The 9,589-nt window shown below is 40.6% G+C and overlaps 1 pseudogene; it reads right to left on the bottom strand.

The window, feature by feature from the left end:
• Positions 1–1,558: 1,558 nt before the first annotated feature.
• LOC118712831 lies at positions 1,559–2,087 on the bottom strand (annotated as a pseudogene).
• Positions 2,088–9,589: the final 7,502 nt, after the last annotated feature.

The following is a 9,589-nucleotide window of genomic DNA, read 5'->3' on the forward strand; positions in this document are numbered from 1 at the left end:
TCATTTTAAAACCTTTCACATAAGTGATTCTATTTTATTTCACCTTTCATGGGATAAAGTGGCATATATATATATATATATATATATATATATATATATATCTGTGTTTCTCATTGTAGGACTCTTAAAATTAGGATCTGTAGGCTGGGAAAGAAAGATGAGCTTTTAAAATAGAAAGAGTATGTGTGGTTAATAAAAATAGCCTCCTTTATTTTTTCTATTTTTAAAACATAAACAATGTAAACTAAATATATCTAAAAATATAATTGCCTGCCTCAGGAAGGCTGTTTTCTGCAGTGGCAGTAATTCCTTCACAGCTCCCCTCAAGAATAGATTTCAAACAAGATGACCTCAAAGTGTTTTTATTCTTTGCATTACAATTGGGAATGTTAGAAGCAAGGACAGTGGCTACCAAAGGATCTAATTCACTTTAAAGTGTATTTTTTTTCTGCCTCTCTATGTGCCTCATCATGAATTTTATGAACAAACAAACAAACAGAATTTGTGTTGTTAATTTGGCCTGATAAATTTAGGCAAACAATGGGCTAATTATACAAGAAATGAGTAAGATTCAGTTTACACACTTGGAATTTAATGAATCTTTATTTTCAAAGTTTTTTTTTTCTTAGTTACACTTATGAATAACTATCTCAGGGATTTATATTATAGGATTTGTTCTTCTCTTTATTTATAGAATACTACCTACTTGTGGTAAGGGGCAAAAAAATCTTTCTAATCAATATTTTCACCTATATGCTATTCTAATTTACTAATGACAATGTATTAAGAGACAGGAATTAACTCCAATGAGCACAAAGTGTGGGTAAAAATAGATCTTGCCAGTTTTGGTATTTAATAGTAAAATATTATCCTATCAAAGTATTTGTTATGAAGAATCTTCAAATGGCTCTGGTGAGGTAAATCATATCAACCTTAAGCATACATTTTCCTACTATGAAGATAAATGCTCTCACTTAATCTCATTTATCTAATATATTAGATATTTCCTTCTTGCGACACTTCTGTTTTATATATATTCTTAATTATTTAAGAATTATTTTCCTAGCTCCTGCTCTCTCTCAATATTTCTTCCATTATTACTTGAATGATTCTATAGGATGTTATGTGCTGTCTTTTGTTTAGATTCTCATTACGCTTGTCTTTGTGCACCCTTGGAATTTTATCACTTACTACCTGTTGGATACTATCCTGCATTTTAAAAAATATATATTTTATTGATTTTGTACAGAGAGAAAGGAAGAGAGAGAGAGAGAGAGTTAGAAACATTGATGAGAGAGAGTCATCGATCAGCTGCCTCTTGCACACCCCCTACTGGGGATATGCCCTCAACCTAGGTACATGCCCTTGACTGGAATCATTTCAGTCCCAAGCCAACACTCTATCCATTGAGCCAAACCGGCCCTGGCCGATCCTGCATTTTTTAATAGCTTCTCTATACGGCTGTCCATGACAATGGCCTTTGCCTACTTCTTGGGCTTCACTTCCAGCCATTCCCTGCTATGCATTTCATGTTCTGAAAACATAGAATTGTTCATGCTTTCTTTTTTTTTCTTTTTTTTGTACTTGGACATTTTAATGGAACTTCCCTCCACGTAGCTTCAAGCTACCAGGACACAGGTCCCACCAACACCAACACCCTTAATCTTCGCCTCGGCTCTTCTGCTGAAGAACTTGGCCTTCACAATGACAGGCTGCTCTGGGAGCTTTCCCTTCCCCAGAACTTTGTAGAAGCCCGATCGCACCACATCAATGGAGGAGCAGCTCCAGTCTTGCTTTTGGCAGCATTTACCTGCGTCTGCTCACTGACCAGGGCCCACAGTTTATCAAGGTTGACAGTTGGGCAGAAGCTCTGGTTCCTCTTTAAGTGAAAATGCCTCACACCAACTTTCCCAAAGTAACCTGGGTGATATTTGTTGAAGTTGATCCTGTGATGACGCAAGCCATCAGCATTACCGTGGCCCCTGGGGTGCTTCCTGTGCTCGCCAATGCGGCCGTGGCCGTGGCTCACGTGGCCCCGAAGTTTTCGGGTCTTCCTGATTCTGGATGGCATGTCGGTGGCCGACCTGCAAGAGCTGTTCATGCTTTCTTATGTTCACTTTACTGTTTATGCTTTGCTATTGATAGTAGCTTCCTAGACTTCTCTTCTGTATCTACCCCCTCCCCACTCATAAGGACTGTACAGCAATTGTTTGCAGAATGGGACTTCAGTTTCCTCTGCCCTCTTTGGATTCCCCCACTCATGACCCTAATATACTTGGCATCCATCCTTATTTTTCAGAATAAAATGTTGTGGGAAATCTGGTGAAGTTGGGCATGTTGTTGTTTTAACTCTAGTGGTTTACCCAGTCATTTAGGTTCCATTTCTTTTGTGGTACCTCTCTAAGTCACATAGGCAGAGGCCTTAGAGTAGGGGTGTCGAACTCAATCAGAGAAGGGGCCAAAATCTAAAATCCAGCCTAAATTACGGGCCGAATGGTTTACTGCACAGTCATAAACTGTCATTGTGATGGAAACGCAGCGGAGTGCAGTGATGACAGTGCGGTGCGGGCCACATTGCAAGGCCTGGCAGGACGGATTTGGCCCGCGGGCCTTGTGTTTGACACATGTGCCTTAGAGGGACTGGGAAATGATTGAACACCATGTGGTGAGCGCTAGCTATGAAGGAAGACCTGACAGTACAATAATAAGAAAAGCAATATAGCTTGGTGATTAATGTAAAGCAGGCTTTAATTTTAATCTTTCAGTAAATGGGTGGCACCTTTCATTAGTTTTATGCAAATGAAGAGCCAAGCAAGCCAATTCACAAAATCCTTGTGAAAAACAGCTTAACTAAGTGACTCAAAGCCTCAGCAAATATATGCTTCTTCAGATATGCTTCAGTTTGGACATACATATACTCGTACACCTATGATAGCATCACCACAATCAAGTTAATAAGCCTACCTGTCTTTTGTACGTGTGTGTATATATGTGTCTTTTGTACATGTGTGTATGTATATATGTGTCTTGTACATGTGTGTATGTAATCTATCCTCTTAACACATGTTTAAGTTCATGATACCATATTGTTAACAATAGGCCTGTGTTATCCTGCAGGTCACTACAACTTATTTGTTTCGTATAACACTAATTTATATCCATCAAACAACTCCCCCACACCATACCCTCAATCTCCTGGCAACTACCATTTTATTTTCTGCTTCTGTAAGTGTGCCTATTTTAGATACCTCATTAAGTATAATCATGCAGTATTTGTCCTTCATTGACACACTTATTTCACCATGTTTCCCCAGAAGGTAGGGTTTTCTTTTTCTTTTTCCACATCCACGCATATTGTTCTAAATGATAGGATTTCCTTTTCTAAGACTGAATAATATTCCATTGTATGTATTGTACAATATATGGCACATTTTTTAAATCCATTCATCTGTCAATGAATGTTTGTGTTGTTTCCATATATTGCCTACTAGAATAATGCTACAATGAATATATAAATGCAAATATCTCTTTGTGATCCCAATTTAAATTTTTTTTGGATAGATATTCAGAAATGGGATTGCTGGATCATATGATAGTTCTATTTTTTTCTTAATCCTCACCTGAAGATATTTTTCCATTGTATTTTAGAGAGAGTGGAGAAAGGGGGAGAGAGAAGGAGAGAGGGAGAGAAACAGAGAAACATCAATGTCAGAGAGACACATGGATTGGTTGCCTCCCATATGCATCCTGACCAGGGCTGGGGATCAAGCTTGTAACTCAGGTACATGCCCTTGACAACGCAAATCTTCCACCTTTTGGTGAGAGGCCGAAGCTCTAACGACTCAGAAATACCAGCCAGGGCGAGAGTTCTATTTTTAACTTTTAAAGAAACCTCCATACCATTTTCCATAGTGAATACAACATTTAACATTCCTACCAATTCCATTTTACAAGAGTTCCTGTTTCTCCATACTCTCACCAATATTTGTTATTTCTTATCTTTTTGGTAATAACCATTCTAACAGAGATAAGGTGATAACTCATTGTTATGATTTTCATTTCCATGATGACTTATGGAACACCTTTTCATGTACTGCTGGCCATTTCTATATCTTCTTTGGAGAAATGTCTATTCAAAATTCTTTTGTCCATTATTTAATTAGGTTATGCATTTTGTTTTGTTTTTATTTCTTTTTGTTATTTAGTCATATGAGTCCCTTATATATTTTTCTCTCCCATTCCATAGGTTGCTCTTTCCCTCTATGGATTGCTGCTTCTGCTGTGTAAAACCTTTTTATTTTGTTATAATTCCACTTGTTTTTGTTGCCTGTGAGTTTGGTGTCATATCCATGGAATCATTGCCAAGAACAATGTCATGAAACTTTTTTCTTATGCTTTTTTGTAAAGAGGTTTACAATTTCAGGACTTCCATTTAAGTATTTAATCTGTTTTTGAGTTGATTTTTTATGTATAGTGTATGATAAGGGATCAATTTTGTTCTTATGCATATGGATATTCTATTCTCCCAACACTGTTCATTGAAAAGACTGGACCATATTGTGTATTCTTGGCACTTTTATTGAAGATCAGTTAATTGTATACTTATGGGTTTATTTATGGGCTTTCTATTTGGTTCTATTTGTCTAAATATCTGTCTTTATGTCAATACATTGGTGGTAGAAATTAAATAAGAAAAAGAAATAGAAAGATATTCCATGTTTATGGACTGGAAGACTCAATTTTCATACCACCCAAAGTCATGTACAGATTCAATGTTATTCCCTACAAAATTCCAGTGCCTTTTTTTTTTTTACATAAATAGAAAAAAACAATCCTAAAATTTATATGAAACCAAAAAAGACCCAGAGTAACCAAAGCAATCTTGAGAAAAAAGAACAAAGCTGGAATCATCATACTTTCTGATTTTAAGTTATATTACAAAGCTACAATAATTAAAACATTATGGTACTGGATATACATAGATTTTGAAATGTCCCAGAACCAGTATAACTAATGTTCAGATATTTTGTGAATATTACACTTAAGAGAATATAAGTGAAAATAATTTGGTGGAGTGTTTGCTCTAGAAACAATTTTCACTTTGGTTGACTCATTGTGCATCTTTGCTGGGATATAATTGGACAGCAGAGCATAAAGGTGAGCCCACTTTTCTCTTTCCCTCAAAGTGAGGAGGGAAGTTGCTGGAGAGGAATATTTTCCAATCCCCACTAAAAAAAAATTATTTTGTGTTTATTAAAGAATCTGACTGTTGCAGTAAGTAGGTGTGGAATTTGGTCAAGTCATGTCCTTGCCTGAGTCTGCTTGTCCTCATCTCTGCATTCAGGAAGGTGGGAGAGATGATTTTTAAGCTTTAACATTTTAGGATCTCTGAGGCAACAGAGAAAGCTGAGCTCCACAAGGGATGGCAACAAAGAGGCTGACTGGGAAGGTGAGGCAGAGAATCCGTACAAGTATATCCCATAGTCTTTCCATTATGTGCATGGCTGGGCACATAGCCACCTTTAGATAGAAATATCCAATCTCCAGGTCGACAGAAGATAACCAGAGATAGTTTTTTAAATTCCCACACAATATTCTCTCCCAATGGCTTGCCAAAGTGTTCAGAAGCTATTTTTCCCCTTTGAGGACCTGGTGGACAGAATAAAGTGAATAGGAATAACAGCTAGCAGGAGGCACATATGGCAGATTTCTGTCTATGGTTTGTTTATTTATTATTTAATTTGTCTGGTTTCCTGGCTCATGCTTCCATAAGTACTCCTGTTACTATCATTAGTAACAATACTAATGTTAATAACTACTAAAATTCATGGGATATGAACCAAATGCCAGGCTTTCTTGTGAATTGTCTCAGTTAACTTGTCCAATAGCCCTATGAAATAGATATTTCAAGCCTATTTTAGAGATAAGGAAGCAGACACAGAGAGGTTGAACAATTTACACAGGTCAAGCTGCTAGTAAGTATAATTTAGACTGAAGTCATACATCCAGGGTCAATTCACTTACCCACTATGCTTTGCTTTCTCCCTGAATGGCTCTAGATTATTGGATTAGCATCACTTAGTTGCTTGGTTTCTGTGCTTAGATTTGACCTGGTTACCAATTTTGGGGGGAACCTGCAGCCATTGTTTCTCTAAACTCTGTCCCCTTTTCCTTTTTAATCCTCACTCAAGGATATGTTTTCATTGACTTTAGAGAGAAAGGAATGGAGAGGGAGAGAGAAACATCGATGTGAGAGAGAAACATTGATCGATTGTCTCCAATATTCACCCAACTGGGGATCGAATCCACAACCTGGGTATGTGCACTGATCAGAAATCGAAGCCTAGACTTTTTGGTGTATGAGATGATGCTTCAACTAACTGAGCCACTAGCCAAGGCTAAATTCTGTCCTTTAGAGCAGCATACCTGTCTGTGCACTGCTCTATTTGGGCACCTGCCAGTGCTGGGCTCGCTCTTCCACTTTGCTCTCTAGTCTCAGGAGGCAGCTGCAGTTTCATTATTAAGGGGTAAAGTTATGGTTTACCCATACAGAAACCTATAGGAAGTCGGCAAGCACAGAGGGCACATGCATGGTCTATCAGTTACTAGTCTCTGTAACTGCTGTTACCAATTACCACCAATAGTGCAGCTTCAAACAACAGAGATCCATGTTATCACACTTCTGGAAGTCAGAGGTCTGAAATCAAGGTGTCAGGAGAGCTATACTCCTCTGGAGGCTCAGTGAGAGAAGTCATTCTTGGCATCTCCCAGCATTCCTTGACTTGTGGCTGTATCACTTCAATATCTGCCTCCAAATTCCATTGTCTCTACCTCCTTCTGTGAAATTGCCCTTGGCCTCACTCACTCTTACAGGGACACTTGTCATTGGGTTTAGATAATCCAAAATAAACTACTCTCTTCTAAATCCTTAACCTAATTACATCTTTTGACATATATAGTCATCTCATTCTGTCACCATGGAATGTAATTCTTATAGGTTCTTAGGATTAGTAAGTGGACATGTTTGGGGTTGGGGGGTGCATTCACCCCATTATATGTGGCCAGATTGCTGTCACTCTTCTATATGGGCCCATGGCAGACTATGCTGATTTTTACTGGCCTCCAGTAAAGCTCAACTTCTTTCCAGCTCAGCGTTCTGGGCAGCTACTGTGAATTTGGCTGGTGTTTGCTTTGGAGATAAAATCAGTTTTCTTGATGTAGTGTGATTGTTTGGTATTCAGACAGATTTGATTGAAGTCTTGACCCTGCCACTTAGTGATCGGGTGACTGTGGGGAAATGGAATTTGGCAGACCTACCTTGTCAAATTCATTTCCGGAGAGCCAGAAATGGTGTAAATAAGCCCCCTATGTATAATTTGACTGAGTGAACATTCCCTAAGCACTCTAGAGGTAAATGAAAGATCAATTTCCTTTGACTTAATAGAGCTGAACGTTTTAAAAAATAAACACATCTGCATTTCAATATTCCATGAGTCAGTGATAAAAAGTTAACAGAGGTTAAAGCCTGAGTATATCCCACAGAGCCACCTCACCAGAGAACTGTGTCCTATGACTAAGCAGTGCCATTGCCGGGGAAGAATGATTCTGAGGATGATCCTATTATGTTGAGATAGTTTTGAGAACAAAAATGGTTGGAAGCTCTTTCCATAAAAATAACTTTATTTCTATAGCAGATTCTTGGCGATGAAACAATTTTGCTCTGTAACTGGTTGGCATGCTAATTTTTGCTAAAACATTACTATTCACATGTTGATTGCTTAGAACTAGACCAGGTACATATTTGACGTGATCAGGGTAAGATCTTCATACAAATACTGAGGCAGAATTTAACAGGCGACCGGGAAATACACACACAGGAGTACTCAGAGATACAAAAAAACACCATTTATTTCCAGATGGACCAGTACCATGACTCAGGGGAAACGGTTTTGAAATCCTGAGCAAACCAACATGGAAGAAGCTTTCTCTTTATACTCTTTGGTTTCTTTGTCCCCAAATATGGATCAGGCTTCCGGACCTTTCCCGGGCTGTGCAAAAAGCCGGTGTGCTGGGATGGGACCGGTGAGACCACACCTAAAGGCCTGGCCTGGCACCAGTGCTGATAACGCCCTCTGGGGGTTATGAATGGTTCATGGTTTATGGCCTCTGTAAAATGGGAGTATTTAGGTAAGCAGGTCTTGCAAGACTGGATAATTAAGAAAGGGGTAGTGACATGATTATAACTAACAGGAATGTGCATTAGGGATGCTGACTAACTAGGTACAGAGACCGGCTGCTGGTCTTCCCGCCCCCCCATCCTTCCCCCAAAAAAGTCTTATTTTCCTCATCAGTATAAAAATCTGAGCCTTTTAAAGTGACAAAGATCTTCCCACATACATCACTTTCTTCTGAATTACTCTCCTATTTTATGGCCTCATCCCTAAGTTTTACATTGTGTCATAGTATTCTTATTCCTTTTTTTCATGCCCATTTCCCCACTATGTGTTGTTAGAAATGACACACATAGAAAGAGCAGAGCTGCGTATCTATTTTACATCCTCTGCACAGCACAATCTGAACTCTGTGGGGACACTTATGAGATACTAACTGCTACTGTTGAGTACCTCAATGTGCTCTTTCTTCCTTTTTTTTTTTTTATTGCATCAAGTATTACACATAGTAGTACATATATCTCTTTTTTCCCGATTGACCTTCCCCCAGCCTCCCCTACCCACTGCCGCATGCCCTCATCCCTCCCCCCAATCTTTTGTGTCCATTGGTGTGCTTATATGCATGCATACAAGTCCTTTGGTTGATCTCTTCAAATGGGACTTAGAGAGCTGATGTGCCTGAGAGACCTCAGCCCCGCCCCACTGCCCTACAATATGCATGCACCCAGCTCCCGCTGGCGGGGCCGGAGGTGGGGCTGATTCCGGCTGGGGGCAGGGGGATGGGGCATAGCGGGAACCGCGTAGCTTTGGGGGTGAGCCCTGCCCTCCTCTCCTGCTCTTCTTGCTATGGCTCTTCCCAGGCGCAACACCCCGGATGGACCCCAGCCTCGCCCTGCAAATGCTAAGTCATCCCATCACCCATCTCCGGCTCCCAGACCCTCCTCCCTGGCACAGTGGACCCCGCCCTGAGTGCTCAGGGGCTTTAGTGCTCAGGGTGCCGCCTCTAAGGAGCATAGCCAGCGTTGGGCCCCAGAGCTACAGAGGTGGTATGCGGCCCCACCCAGTTCCCTCAAGCCCAGGGCCTGCCCCCTATGAACAGTGCAGGGAACCCCGGAGCAGGTGGCCCCTAGCAACATCCATGATGCCCAGCGCTGGAGACTCCACCAGCTTGAGGGAGAACACCACACCATCATGAACCCCATGGGCAGATGAGCCAGCGGGGCTAACATCCTGCTCAGCCTTCGCCCTGAGAACCCCACCGCCCTGGTGAGCCGGCGGAGTCATCACCTCTTCATCCCCGAACTCCCAGTCGCTGTGGGGGCCTGAGCATCCCAGCACCTCCCGCACCCACACCACAGGGAGATGGTGCTGAGGGACCTTCTAGCCTGTTTCCCGGTGAAAGTGTTAGATAGGACATG

This window comes from Pipistrellus kuhlii, unplaced genomic scaffold, assembly GCF_014108245.1.
Source record: "Pipistrellus kuhlii isolate mPipKuh1 unplaced genomic scaffold, mPipKuh1.p scaffold_m20_p_9, whole genome shotgun sequence".
Classification (NCBI taxonomy): domain Eukaryota; kingdom Metazoa; phylum Chordata; class Mammalia; order Chiroptera; family Vespertilionidae; genus Pipistrellus; species Pipistrellus kuhlii.